Raw genomic sequence first — 14,203 nt, 5'->3', positions numbered from 1 at the left:
ATAAGCTGCTTCTTTGCATGGGGAAGCAAGTAGGACAGTTGGGTTCAAAGACGGACAAATTTTTCATGTTAATGGATAGCATCCGAGGACTTCTCCTTCATGGGCCCCATCTCCCGCCAGCCCAGCAGGGCAGGCCAACACTGGCCCTCCCATCGGCATCGGACAGAGGAGCCCAGGACCTCGCTCTTCTGATCTGCGTCCCCGATTACTCATGAGGGTAAGCATCTTTTCATGATCACCAACAACGTACATTTCCTCTTCTCTGAACTGTCTTTCTGGTCCTCTGCTCTGCCCGTTTACCTTTGGAATTTTAAAAAATCTTCAGTTTGCAGGAACTCGATCACAGGCATCTTAAGCATTTAACTAGCATATGTACATGGCAAGCAAATGCTCCTACTCTATTCCACAGAAATGTAATTAAATCTGTTAATTTTGTAATTGATTATATTAGAACATCTGAACACCGCCAACAACAAAAATCCGTGAGACCAGAGAGAGAATACAAAAGGGTGGGCTGGGACGAAGCTCTTCTCGCTGGAAGAACACCAGCTAGGACTCACAGAAGGAACACGCACCTGAGAAAATCAGCACGTGGCCACCCCAATACACCAGTTCGCTGATGCACATAGACGCCTCCCCACAGCAAGGGGAGGGGTCCCTGGCAGCCGCTGACTTCCGTGGTGCCCAAGCCCCAGCCCACAGATCACTTAGCAACCACCAAGTGGGAGGAAATGGACCTTCCAGACCGTTAGCTCCTTAACATCACTAACAGCAGGGCCAGATGTGACGCAACAGGGGGTAATCCTGTCAAAATGGTTTAATCTGGATCTCATCAACACCTCGACTTCACTCCAGGTCCCAGGCAGCTCCGGGGACAGAGGGAGAACTTTAAGACAGCCAGGCAGCAGAAGCATCCAAAGCCGGGGCACGGACCTTCTCCAAGAAATCTGGCCCGGCCTCATCCCATCCTGCTTTGGAAAGACCAAAAGGGCATATAAGGTATTTGGAGGAAACTGAGGAAATCTGCTTGTGGGTGAGCTCTGAAATGACGCCAGAGGATTCCTGTCAATTCTCTCGGGTGTGACACTGGTGTTCTGTTTCGTGCAAGAATGTGCCCGCGCTGGGAGATGCCAGCTCAGGGGCCTTCGGAGAAGTGCCACGCTGTCTGCAGCTGCCGACCACACCCACTGCCAAAAAGAATGTGAGGTGTGGAGCGGGGAGGAGGGAGCAAACGCCTTTCAAGGTGGTGGTTTTTCCAAAATAAAAAGCTGGGGAGAAAATCTGGCGTGTCTTCTCCTCTATAAATTCTAGGTTTCCTATCTGGCTTAAGGGGACCCTTCATATCCCCAGAAGAAACAAGATTCTTTGAACTTTCTCCTGTATTTCTTTTTTTTTTTTTAAGATTTTCATTTACTTATTTGAGAAAGTGAGCGAGAGAGAGAGCACGAGCGGGGGGTGGGGGGGGAGCAGAGGGAGAGGGAGACGCAGACTCCCCGCCGAGTAGGGAGCCCGATCTGGGGCTCGATCCCAGGACCCTGAGATCATGACCCAAGCTGAGGGCAGACGCTTCACCGACAGCCACCCAGGAGCCCCTTCTCCTGTATTTTAAAAGCTGTATCTGGGGCGCCTGGGTGGCTCAGTCGGTTAAGCGACTGCCTTCGGCTCAGGTAATGATCCCGGGGTCCTGGGATTGAGTCCCACATCAGGCTCCCTGCTCTGCGGGGAGCCTGCTTCTCCCTCTCCCACTCCCCTTGCTTGTGTTCCCTCTCTCACTGTGTCTCTCTCTGTCAAATAAATAAATACAATCTTCAAAAAAAATAAAAATAAAAATAAAAGCTGTATCTGTTTCATGGTGCAGAACACCTGCAGGCCCAAGCACAGGCTCTGAGACCAGCCTTCCTGGGTCCAGTCCTGCCTCCGACCCTAAGAGCGAGCAACCCTGAGCACATCCCTTTTCCATCCCTGCCCCCATCTGCAGGACGGGGCGGGGAACACTCACCGTGCAGGGATGTCCAGCGAACCACGAGGAGGCACGCGGGGCGGTGGCGGGCGCGTAAGGAGCACGCGCAGGAAGTGCATCTGGTTAGTACGGCCCCTTCTGAGATCCCAGATCTGCTCCTGCCACCCTTCACTTAGAACCCCGCCGCTCCCTGCGCCCGCTGCTACAAGAGCTGTCAATCTCGCGACGTTTGCAGCACAAACACAACGTGCTACCGTGTGGGGTGGCACATTTGAATAGTTTAAAAACACACTACGCCAGCAATTTTCATAATAAGATCAGTATTCCAGTAAAACAGTGTCTCGCAGTGCCGATCAAAGCAGCCGGGCCGCCGCGGCCCCCACTCGGCCGTCCCGCCCCACCAGCTCGCGGCGGAGAAGCCACTCACTGCCCGAGGCACGCACGCTTTTCTTACACACGATGTTGATTTTTCTTTGGTGCCGGCTGCACGAGCATCTGAGGCTCCAGAGATGAGGGAAGGCCTCGCCCTCAGGGCCTGAGCCACGGTCACCCTGTCAAGCCACCCTGTCGAACAGCGAGGGTCACACGGGGCGGGCCGATCCCGGGCTGACCTCTCGGCCAGTAACCGGCTCCTCGGCCACCCTGCCGCCTCCCTCCCGGGGGCCTGATGGACGGAGGGCCACTTCCATGCTTCCCAGGGAGGCTTCCTCACCGCACAGGGAATGGCTTTTAAGACCTGAGCCAGCTGACCTGTCAGAAGCATACACCAAAACGCAGGACACCCATGTCTTCAATGATGTCCCAGCTCTGACCCAGCTCTGACCCCTTGGGGAGGAATGTGAACTCCAAGAGGGAGGACAGAGAACCAGACGCACCTCCACCCTCCTGCCATCCTCCACGCACGTCCGCAGCCGGGGCACAAGGCAGCCGAGAGCCCCCCCGCAAAGACTCCCGCGCAAGGCCCTTCTCCACTCTCCTGTGAGACGACCCATGGCCTTGTGACAACACCTGGCCCCCACCCTAAATGGTCTCCCGACTTCCGGCCCTGCTCCCGCGGGGCTGTCAGAGGGCTGATGGCCCGCAGTTCCACCTGCCCCCTAGGGCCAGCAGGGGCCCACCAGGCTGGACAGAGCACAGTGATACAAGCAGGAGGCTCCCTGAAGGACCAACAGGGCTCCCGGGCTGGGTACAGAGCAGGGAGGCCTCCTGGTTGCTGGTCAAGCATTCTCTGCCAGGCCAGGAGGCCCACCCAAGACTGGCTCAGGGCTCCGTGTCCACAGGGGACATGGCGAGTGAAGCAGATCCCAGCTCCTGACAAATACCAGCTGGGGGTAAGAACACCAACGGCTCTAGGCCCGGTGATGGACGAAACTGAAAAGGTGGGCCTTGGAACTGGACACACCGGGTTTCGACCCCTGCCTGCCTGGTGCGTCCATCAGGCTCTCTTCTCAAGGGCAGTAACACCCCCCTGGAGGGACCCCTGTGCCACCTGGGGCCCAGGAAATGACAAGAGAACCTTTTAACACAGGCTCAGGACAGAGTCTCCATCCCAACAGTGCCAAGGCTGGGGAGAACGAGAGATCTACAGGATGATGGTTTCTGTCTTGGGTTGGCCGAGGAGTCTCTGAGACGCCCCATCGAAGATATCACAAGGGGCTGCCCAGCCCACCCTGTCGTCTGCAGGTTCCCTGGACAAAGAACCGGGGTCCTTCCTGCCATTAACAAGAGGGGGGTGGTAAAAGGAGCCTCGTGCTTTATTGCTGCAATACCATGGGATTCGCCTTCCGGGGTGTGGTCCACAATAACCTCACCTCTGAGCAGGTGGGGCCGAGGAAAGCCTCCTTACTGCGCAGTAGGGAGGTGGGCGGAGAGACGGCAGGAAAGCCAGCCCAGAGCTGCTGGCTGGAGGGGGGCTTTATTCTGTGCCACACGTCTCCCAGGAGTGTGCATACATTCACAACCTCTCCGTTACGATATAAATACGTATCCTGCTATTTTACATATATATGTATATATACACAACTCAGTATAAATCGAGGGCAAAACATAAACCAAAAAAACCTACAAAAACAGCCCCTGCCTCAAACACCAGGATGGAGTGAAGAGAATACTGTGACATTTGCTGGTGACACGCAGCATCTCGGCACCACTGCCCCAGGTCACGGTGGAAGGGGAGGTGACTTGCAGGATTGATCACCCAGCCCACCTCCGCTGGTGTGCTGGAAGGAGGTCACCATGATGCAAAAAAGCCTGGGGTGCTAACCAGTGACCTTGAACCCTCCTGTCCTGCAGAGCACGAAGGGCTGGGCTCGCCCTTCCCCAACTATGCACTGTGGTAGGGGCCATGCAATCAGCACGCTATCCCCTGACTGCGTGCCCCTCGCAAGCCAGCACTCCGTGTGACGTCGTCGCAAGCTGATATGCAAAAGGCCAGCTAGTCCACACACCGTGCTGTCCACACGAGCCCTGTCCACCGACAGCTCACCAGCCTGCACGGCCACTCCTGGGTCGGGCCACCAGCCGAACTCGAGAACACGTGGGCCCATCCTGCAGCAGAGGGAAGGAGCCATGGGAACTGCAATGCCTTTCCCCGCCCGCCTTTCTTCCCTCACCCGAATTCAGGATCACCCTCCAGGCTGGCAACAGGGAGGCCTGGGGCTGAGAAGCAAGCAGGGCATAGCACCAGCTGCAGGGGGTATGGGGACCGCACCAAAGTGAGCTACACCAAGGCCTGCGGCCAGCCCACTCGAAACAAGGCGCTGCCTGCCAAGGGCCACGACGCGTGCGCTCATCTCGCAACAGCGGGGCCCAGGCTCACACCCCACCTTCCGTCCTTGGGCAGAACCGCGTGAATGCGGCTCCCAAGTGTGGAGCGTGAGAGCCCTGTGACCGGAACAGGTTTTGCGGGGGCACTCTCACCACGGTGGTGGTCTTCCGGTTTCCAGAAAAACACACGGTGACAAAAAGCTACTGCAGATTCAGTCCCTTCTCAATGGATCTGTTTGCAATCAATCACCACAGCCTTAGCGGGTGCATGGTAAGCACACGCCTGCTGCCTGGCTGATCGAAAACAGCGGGACCTACAAGAAAGGCACGTTATTATTACTTCTTTTTAAGATTTTATTTATTTATAAACTTGAGAGAGAGCGAGAGAAAGAGCACAGAGGGAAAGGGAGAAGCAGACTCCCCACTGAGCAGGGAGCCCGATGTGGGACTCGATCCCCCAATGTGGGACTCAATCCCAGGACCCTGGGATCATGACCTGAGCAGACGCTTTACTGACTGGGCCACCCAGGCACCCAGGTGTTGTTAATGCAATACTTTAGAAAGCTAAGTCAAAAAGGATGCACTTTTGTGTTCATTTTTTACAACAAACAGGTATTCTTTTGTTTATTACGGGCTAAAATTAGAGCTGTTCTTCCACCAACATGGCCACGGGCCCCGCGTGGCTACTGAGCACTTGAGATTCGGCCCGTCCCAGTGGAGCAGTGCTGAGGGCGGAGCTTGAAGACAGGGTGGGAAAAAGAGTGTAAAAGACCCATTAATAACTTCTCCTATTGATTGCATATGGAAATAACATTTCAGATATACTGGGTTAAATAAGACACAATATTAAAATTCACTTCACCTTTTTTTTTTAACCCTTCTTAAAACGGCTACTTGAAAATTTACATTGACACGTGGGACTCACCTACGTAACTGGACAGTGCTCTGGAGGAGTCACGGGCCGTGGGCACTGTGCAAGGTACATTCAGTCTCATGCCCTCACTCAGTCCCCACTCCCACCCTGCGAAGGCTGTGGCCAGCACCTAGTGTATGAATGATGGCACAGGACCCAGCACAGGACGAGCACTTCCCAGGGAGTGGTAACGATCTAAAAGCTCTGCATGCATTCGCCGACTTCATTCTCACACTTACACGATGAAATGGGCGCTTGTTAACCTCATTTTTGCAACAAGGAAGCCAAGACACAGAGATTAAGGGACTCACCAAAGGTCACACAGCTGCCAACTGGTAAGTCTGGGATTCAAATCTAGGCAGCGTGGCTCTAGAACCAGGTTGGTAACCATTACCCCTGACAGACGAGGAAGGACACCTAGCATTCTCTCCACCACATCACCCGATGTAAAGCAGTCTAGAATAGTCCAGAAGCCATCACCAAGCAGAGGAGCACTTTGGAGCAACTAAAAGGCACCAAATCGTCACAGTTCTTCACACCAGAGGCTCTAGGGCCTTCCTATAGGGCCCGATTTACCAAAGATCTCAGGGCACAGAAGTTCGTCCACCTTTCCCTGGGAGACAGCAGGTAGCAGAGGGAGCAGGGTGAGCCCTGAGTGGGGTCCAGATCTCCCGGCCTCGCCCGCCCCCCCACGCACACAGACACACACACCCCGAGAGGCCGGGCCTGGGCTCGAATCCCACTCTATGAGCTTGGGCTCTGGGTCTGCGAGCCATCAAAACATCAAATTAAAAGGCAAAAGAGAAAGTGCTGTAGGCGGGCACACCAATGGTGGCAAAGAGGGGTGCTGACAGACAAGAAAGAGAAAGAGAAACACCCACTATAAACAGGCACAGAAACAGTGCAGGCATGGCCCTCCGAAACCGTGTGGCATGGGCTCGCTCTGCTCAGCGCCCAGAGGACAGCCCTGTCAGCTCGGCTCGGGGTCTGGGGGGCCCGAGCGCCGCCCGACAGCCCGAGGCCATGGCTTCCTGCCAGCAGACAAATGCTCACTTCAGAAAAATCCACATTAAGAGATTAAAACTATCTTACATGCCGTAGGAAAAGAGTAACAAACCAAGAAGAAAACGAATAAAGGACATGAACAGAATTAAAACAAAATGCAAATGACCAAAATTGTTTTTTAATGTTGACTTTCACTAGTCATCAAACCAACACAAAATAAGACAACAAGGAAAAGCATCTAATGGTGGTGGTATTGGTTTTTAACCTATGAGGTGGGGAGGGGGGGTAGGTAAGGCAAGGAGCAGGCGGTCTCTACCCCTAGAAACAGGGGGGCCTTCCTGGAGGGCAGTGTGGCGTGCAGCCGAAGTCCTAAAAAAGTGCATACCTGATGGTCTCACCTTTTCCTTTTGGGAATTTGTCCCAAGGAAGTCATCAGACAAGTGTACGAAGATCTATATACAAGAAGATGCGTGAGAAACCGTACTCTCTTTAAAAGGCATCCTGTAGGGCGCCTGGGTGGCTCAGTCGTTAAGCGTCTGCCTTCGGCTCAGGTCATGATCCCAGGGTGCTGGGATCGAGCCCCGCATCGGGCTCCCTGCTCAGCGGGGAGCCTGCTTCTCCTTCTCCCTCTGTCTACCACTCTGCCTACTTGTGCTCTCTGTCAAATAAATAAATTTAAAAAATAAAAATAAAAGGCATCCTGTAGCCTTTTATTTTTGGGGGGGGGTTAAAGATTTTATTTATTTATTTGATAGAGAGAGAGCGCAGCAGAGGGAGAGGGAGAAGCAGACTCCCCGCTGAGCAGGGAGCCTGACGCAGGACTCAATCCCAGGACCCCAGGATCATGACCTGAGCTGAAGGCAGATGCTTCACCGACTGAGCCACCCAGGCAGCCTTTTAAATAGTGGCGAGCATTCCCCGTGTGCTTGCTCCTTGCCAGGCCCCACCGTGAGCCCCTTACACGCACGACCCCGTCAAGCCTCATGTGATGCCACCCTGCGTCTCCCTAACCGCCCAGATCTCGCCCAGAGGAACTCTGCAACCCCCAGCTCTTTGAGGGGACCCTGGCAGCGCGTATCAAGTGCTGCGCGCAGGAAGTCAGGCTCAGTCGGGCGCACAGAGTGGCGCCTGCACTCTGCGGACAGGCTGGCCCCAAGGCCAGAGAGCCAAGATTGAGATGGTCCAAGGACCTGTGTGCAGAGTCACAGCGAGCTGCACAGATGCAAGAGAACGCAAATCTCAAAAAAGACAGGTCAAGCACGGGGTGACCTGCCAGTCGCAGCCTGGCAGGCACAAGAGAGAACCTCAATCTCCCGATTGTCCAGCAAGGAGGTACTAGATGAGCAGATGAATGCAGGGGCTCCCGTTCTCCCAGCGGGGGGCTTTCCACCAAAATCCCACCTCTGCCGAGAAATGCCAATAACATCAAATCAATCACAGGGTCATCGACAGCAGATACGTGTAGGGAAAAAATGTGCATCAGGCAGCCAGCAGCAGGTACCTCTGAGGAGGGAAGGTGTTCCTTCTACCTCCTTCCTCATCTGAATTTGTTCTAATAAGCATGCATTACTTCTGCTGCCTCCACATAAACTTAAATGTTTTAAATATTTCTAAGTGTTTCTTGAGCCAGCATCTATGTGCTACATGCAATAATATCTATGCCGTTCAGGGAGGGGAGAGACGTCCCAGAGCCACCATTCGGTTGCGGATTCAAGACATGCAGAAGATTAGAGCAGGAAGAAGGAGCCCTAAGTTCTCTTTAAGTTGTATTCTAAGTGTCCGCAGGTTAAACTGGAGGTCAAAAAGCTTCCCTGAGAGGCACCTTAGGAGGGCTGATGGGGGCATCTGGTCTGACCCACCAAAGCTCATTCATTCATCCATCCACATCCACGGGGGAGGCGACAGCCCTGCAGCCGGAAAACCAGTTCCTGCTGCTCCCAGGTGCTCAATCTAAGTCCCAGGCTTTGCAAAATGGGGATGATACCTGCATACCTAGAAAGAGACCTGCCACGTGATGCAAAGGCCTTATAACAATGTCCAGCAGGCAGGTGGAACGCAGGACCAGCCAATGCATACATCCTTGAAGCAAGCGCCCCAGGTCACCGCCCTCTCCCATTTCCATCACCCTGGGGCTCAGCTCCATGTCCCAAAATTACCTTCCCTTTACCCCTCGGCCTGCAAGTCAGCGAGGGGTCAGAAGGAAAGCAATCTGGTTAAACCAATTTCAAGTTACCTGCATATTAAAAAGAGAAGGTAAGCTAAAGGTTCCCGGCTGGGGGTTCCGGTGACGCCGAATAAGGACACAGGAGTTCTCAGGGCCACAGTCTGCCCCCCTCCCCACCCCCAGCTCCCCTAAGCCTGCTTTTCCAGAAGGGCATCTTCACTCCTTCCACTCCTGAAGTTCTGAGGCCACTGACTCCCTGAGAGCTCGTAGGGTAGGCTCACAGTGCAAATGCACAGTGTGGACACTAAGGACTTATGGATCGGCTTCCCCTCCCGCCTGCTCTCCCCGAGGCTGCTGTTCCCTCTGCCGCTCCCCACAGCCTCAAGAGCCTGCTCTCAGCCGCAACTGCCCTAATGCTCCTGCTTCAACCCTCACACGCTGGCCCATCTCCTGCAGGATTCCGTAGTGGGGTGGTGGGGTGTAAATAAATTAATACAGGATAAGGCATGAAAAACTCCCAAACCAGGGGCCTCTGGCCTGTCCCCTCTGGACTCCGTGCCCCAGGCATGCAGACCGGCTGGCTGTTTCTTGAACACCACACCATACTTTTTCCCTCCCTTGCTGCCTCTGCAAACCTGTCCTGTCTGCAGAGAAAGTCTCCGGGAGCCCCACGCCTGGCATCCACATTCAACTAAGAAATAAATGGTAGAGGAAATTCGGTAGTCCGAGCTAGCCATAGGGTGCTCAGGAGCAAGGACTGTCTGATTTGTAGGAGGTCTTCCTCCGGGCAGAGAGCAGAAGCTCAGTGACCAAGGACAGAATGGAAGGGCGCGGAATGAGCCATCTCTCTGCCGCCTGAGGAGGTGGTCTTTCCATCTCTCTCCTGACCCCTGAAGAAAGGGGTCTTGAGGAGTCTTCCCCAGGCTCTAACCTTTGCCCCGGTTTTCTTAAAATCTGGGCTTTACTCCCACCATTCCCAGTCCCGCTCTGGCACCTCCTACAGGCTGATCCGTTCAACTTCGGGGTCCAGAGCGCCCGCGTGGCCCCTCCTCTGCCTCCTCCCTGCCTTCCACTGTGCTACATGCAACTGGGCCACACAGTAGGAGCTAAATAAATGTATCTGGAGCAAATGCGACTTTCCCCGGCCACTAGCACCCACACAGATACCCTCCTTTTCAGAATTCCTGGAGCTCTTCGGTGCAAAGTCCTACTTAAGCCTCCAGGCCCCCACCAGGCACTCATTCCAGCAACTAGTTAATTACCAGCACGCCCGGAGAAGTGACAAATCCAGATCCCTGGGCCCCCATCTCAAACCTACTGAATCAGATCACTTGCAGGAAGCGGCGGAAATGTGTCCTTCCGCAAGTCCCCCAGGTGGGTGTTAGCACCAGCAGGGACTGGCCACCCCGAGGAAGAGGCAGAAGGGCAAAGGAGCCCAGGAGCGAGCTTCCCTGTCTCCAAAATGGCTACAATTGCTCTCCACCTGTCTCACAAAATCCCAGGGCCGCTGCCAGGATCTCGTCACCGGACACAGAGGAAGGACGACGAACGCAAGCCCCAGGCGGGCGTGCGAGGGAGAGTCACTGCTGAGGCGGGCACCCCCTGCCCGGTCCCTCCGAGCCCCCACCCGGCACGCTCTGCCCCCAGCTCAGGGGCATCGTCCCTCTCTAGCCTCAGCTTGAACCCACCAGGAAAACCTGCACCTGGGGACCGACCTCAGTCCCAGAGCCCTACGGAGCCCCACACCCTGGTGCCGGGCCAGCAGAGCCTGAGGAAGCCCTCAAAGAGTGAGGTGTCACTGGAATGCTCAGAGGCACTCCATTGTTTAAAAAAAAAAAAAAAATGTTGGAGGAAAACAAAGGGGACAGCAACAAGTCACCAGCTGACTAAGCCCAGTTCCTGCCCAAGGAGTAGCCAGACCGCACATCTGAGACCACGATGAGCTTCCCGGGCCTGCCCGTGGGCCTGCAGGGCCCACCCCTGCTCAGACTCCACTGGGGCAGACCTCCCCGGATTCACGTCTATTCAGAGACCAGCCTGCCTTGCCAGGCCACTTGCTGGGACCCCGAGGCTGCTTCTCCCAGCAGCTCATCCTGGCTCCTGGCTCACTTGGCCCGGTGTCTGCAGGTTCCACGTGCCCAGGCTGTCCCCCATCTGGCCCGAAGCCCAGTTCCTCTGCAGCCCTCTTTCTAGGACACAGCCAGGAGACCCGAGCAAGTTTCAAGAGCTCCTTTCCCTACAGACTCCTACCCTGAGGCCCCGCACGATCCTCTTTTCTCCAAGCCTCAGTTTCCCCACCAGGGAGGGGATACTGGCTCAGAGGCTCTGCCCGTGGTTAAGTCTTCTATTCCTCCATCCACCTCCCAGTTACACTTCTTTCATTCCTCAAAACTGCAGGCTGGACACCTTTTCTCCTTCCTTGGCCTTTGGTGGAAAAGGAACTTTTCAGAAACAATCTATCTCCCCTCAAACCCTGTCCTGAAACAGGAAGGCTGAATGTTCCTCTGCTTCCTCCCGCCCTGGCCACAGGGTTAGAGGTGACTGAAGGAAGCAGGGAGAAGACAGGACGGCAAGGTGCCATCATGCTCCCTTAGTCCCACATGGATTCTGACTGCGTCTCCTAGGTCACCTTCAGAGCTGGGACAAATAAATCCTTCACCGAAGCATTACCGGCATGATGCGGAAGCTTATTATACACTAGGAAAATGTCATCCCTTCCCGCTAAGAAGCTCGGCCCTAGTAAACACAGACGGGCCTCCCCGGCTATGGATATGTTATGTAACCCGCGAACCCAGGTCTGCTGGGCCCTGGCAGGGGGGCTCGGTCAGGCTCACAGGGAGTAGGGAAACGCCCCAGGAAGCTGCTCCCCTCCCTCCCCCAGGAAAGAAGGTGGGGACGCTGCTTTACAAGGCAGCAGCAATATGGTTTGGCAGATGGAGGGCCTCTACCGCAGGAAGGGTATAGGGCAGAAATTGGAGAAGGAGTTTTCTGGGTTGTGTGGTTTTTTTTTTTGCTGCCTGCCTAGAGCTGGGTGACAAAAGTGGGGAAACAGGGGGTGAGGTGGGTACTAAAGATGGATTCCAGGAGAGAGGCTGGGAGAAAAGGGGGGAGCAGGAAGAAAGAGGTGGGAGGCCCTGCCAAGAAAGAGCAGGGAAGCAGGGATCAGGAGAACTGAGAACGGATGTGTGAGGAGCAGCTGGGCCTGGTGACAATGAGACATCGGGTCCCAGGATTCACGATGGTGATACCAAGCTTCCAGGCTAAGCAGACAGAACATGAGGTAATTCCAAACCGCAATGGGGAAGTTGATCACGGGGGAGGGCTCTAAGAGGGGAAATTCTGCCTGTCATGTTGAATTCAAGACAGGGATGAAAACTCAGTACTTCCCAGGAACCATGGCCTTCATGTCAGGGAAGATGCCCAGCCAGACGCCTCCTGAGCTGGAGTGTGTGTTGTGGGGGAGGGGAGGGGGGTCACAGGTCAGTGTTCAGGAAGTTGGAGCTGGATGGGAATCCAGCTGACTCCTGCCCCTCCCTGCTCAGGGAAGTGCTCTGCGGCAGATGTCTTTCTTCCCTCAGGCAGATGTCTTTCTTCCCTCAGCTCCTTCCTTGGCTACCCCACTGAGTCTCTTCACCAAAACGAGCTGGGGGTATCTTAGAGCCGATGGGGAACTTCTATGTCCTCGGAAGGACAGTGAAGTTATGAGGAATGGCCACTCTCCCTGCCCCACCCGCTTCAGATCTAGGAGAAAAATCTGGTCATCTTCTCTCTTTGGGGCCCTGGGCTCACACAAATGCCATCTCCTGGTCCCCAGCCACAACAACAGTGATTCAGGCCATTTACTCAGATCCATGTTAATGAGTTTCTCCTATCGCCTAATTAGTTCACAGAGAACTCAGCCTTGAGAGGGAAGAGGTAAGAAAGGACTGGGGAAAGGACAGAGGAAGTCAGATTGGAACATTCCGAAAACAGGGCAGGACCCCAGCTCTAAATGGGGTCTTCTACTCCCAAAATACTGAATGCTCCTTCCCCAGCTGGCGGGACCTCCAAAAGCAGAAAGGAGTGTTCAGGTGAGGGAGCCCCTAGAGCCTTACACAAGATGAGAATGTGGCCCTAGCCTGTGAGACCCAAGAAGTGGACGGGCCCCTGCCCACAACTCCATGTCATCACCAAAAAAACCCTGCAATTCCCCCTGCATTTCCACTAAAGCTGAACCCACCACCTGCTGGTGGGCGTCCCCCTTCAAATGGAGCCAGAGAGGAAGCAGATGACCCAGGGTGAGGCCCATCTGCCCCTCGGCCGCTCAAAGGTCACGGTGCCACCAGGCTGTCTGTGGGTGGGGTGGACCCCCACCACATCAGGGGTCGTGGGGTATGTGCCAGCAACGTGCACGCATTTCCTCTGCCCCGCCTTGGCAGCCAAAGTCCTGGGCCCAAGAGCCTAGAGAAAGGAGCGCCGGGCAGGGCAGTTGCGCGGGGTTCTGGCATTTGACGCCCAGCACCGTGTCCATGGAGGTCAGTCAGCGCCCCGCAGTCCCGCGCCCGCCTCCCGAGCGGTTCCCGGGTGCGCGTGGGACCCGGCGAAGGCGCGGATGTACCGGCCGGCGCCTCCCACGCGGTCGCGCCGCCGGAGCCCCGCGCCAGGCCCGGCCTGCGCCCGCCTGGCAGCGGCAGCGTAGGGGGTGTGCGTCGGGAAAGGGAACCGCGGCGAGCGCCACCCTCCGGGGCCCGCGGGCGCTGGGCCCGGGAAGGCTGCCATCCTCTAACGGGAGGCTCGATCCCCCGCCCCGCCGCGGGGCAGGGCCGGGGCAGCGGCCCCACCTCCCGGCCCGCCGAGGCCCTCCGCTGCGCCCACCTTCCCTCGCCATGCCTGGCCAGCTTTGGCCCTAGCACCCCGGACCTCTGCGGCTCTGAGCGCACCTGTCCCGGGAGCGACACGACCCTCGCGCCCTGGAGCACTAAGATCAGAAAACGTGTCCCCTGGCACGGGACCGGCCCCGAGCCCCAGTGTCCCCGGACGAGATATAGAGAAGCCTGGACGACCGCTCTGCAGCGCCGACGATCAGCACACCGCGTGGCCGGGACCTCAGGCGCGCGAGGACCCCAGACGGAGAGAGCGTGGCCGAGCCGGGCCACCGCGCCCCATCTCCCGCAGACCCCGGCTCCGCTCACCCTCGATGGAGATGACGTGCTCCCGGATCTGGTTCTGCAGCGCCAAGTCCTCGATGCGCTCGATCAGGTCGTAGATGGCGTAGATATTGGGATGCACGGATTCGAAGCGTTGGATCTCGGCCCGGATGGCTGCCGAGTTGGAGAGCGCGAATTGCTGGGGGGGCCCGCCGGCCAGCTGCTGCGAGGGGCCGCCGCCGCCCCCGGCCCCCGGCCCCGCGCCGCCG

At 56.3% G+C, this 14,203-nt stretch overlaps 1 long non-coding RNA gene across 1 annotated transcript; it reads right to left on the bottom strand.

Moving 5' to 3' along the window:
• On the bottom strand, positions 1-14,063 carry LOC118026807. The gene is made up of 2 exons (XR_004683681.1): positions 13,980-14,063; positions 1-968 (listed from the first exon to the last, which is right to left on the bottom strand). It is a non-coding gene; the product is annotated as an uncharacterized LOC118026807 (long non-coding RNA).
• Positions 14,064-14,203: the final 140 nt, after the last annotated feature.

This window comes from Mirounga leonina, unplaced genomic scaffold (genome assembly GCF_011800145.1).
Source record: "Mirounga leonina isolate KUSES-001 unplaced genomic scaffold, KU_Mleo_1.0 Mir_321, whole genome shotgun sequence".
Classification (NCBI taxonomy): domain Eukaryota; kingdom Metazoa; phylum Chordata; class Mammalia; order Carnivora; family Phocidae; genus Mirounga; species Mirounga leonina.
Note: the sequence above shows the minus strand (reverse complement) of the source record. Positions and strands in the feature narration are given on the sequence as shown.